The sequence below is a fragment of the Mastomys coucha genome, unplaced genomic scaffold (assembly GCF_008632895.1).
Source record: "Mastomys coucha isolate ucsf_1 unplaced genomic scaffold, UCSF_Mcou_1 pScaffold9, whole genome shotgun sequence".
In the NCBI taxonomy this organism is placed as follows: domain Eukaryota; kingdom Metazoa; phylum Chordata; class Mammalia; order Rodentia; family Muridae; genus Mastomys; species Mastomys coucha.
This window is the reverse complement of record NW_022196915.1, coordinates 90321679-90322298: the sequence shown is the minus strand read 5'-3', so window position 1 is coordinate 90322298 and position 620 is coordinate 90321679.

Below are 620 nucleotides of genomic sequence, written 5' to 3'. Positions count from 1 at the left end.
TCCTTTCTTGGAGGCTGTGTGGCCTGGTGCCAGGAAAGCAGGCTTTCCACTAAGAAAGGTAAGGTCAAATCCTGATGCTGATACCTACAAGGTCATGTGTCTTCAGAAAGACTCTATGAACCTCAGTTTCTCATCCTTTGGATGAGAGCAGCTGTGCCATGGCTGCATGGCTGCTGAGACAGGAGGCATGAACCATGGTCTCTGAGACCAAGCATTCAATGACTGCTTACTCATTCAGTCTCTGCAACATTCCAATTCTTGCTCTGTCAAAATATTATTTGCAAGTACTCTTCCTCTACAATCTGTAAAACATTAGGAATGTTCAAGATGTCCCTGTCCTCCGTTTGCTGAACTTAATGTTTTATTCTTGGGGATACTTTTTGCATATTGATCCTACCTGCTCAACAACATCTTTCTTTCTTTCTTTATTTTTTAACTTTTATTGAATTATGATGAGAAAAGTTACATGATTTCAATTTATCTGAATTTGTTAACATTTAAGAACATATTTTAAGTAAATGGAATTAAATCACATTCTTGTTTCCCTTTTGCACCCCAACTCCTCCCAGAGACCCCCTTCAATACCTACAATATCTTTTTTTGTCATATTCCTTAAAATT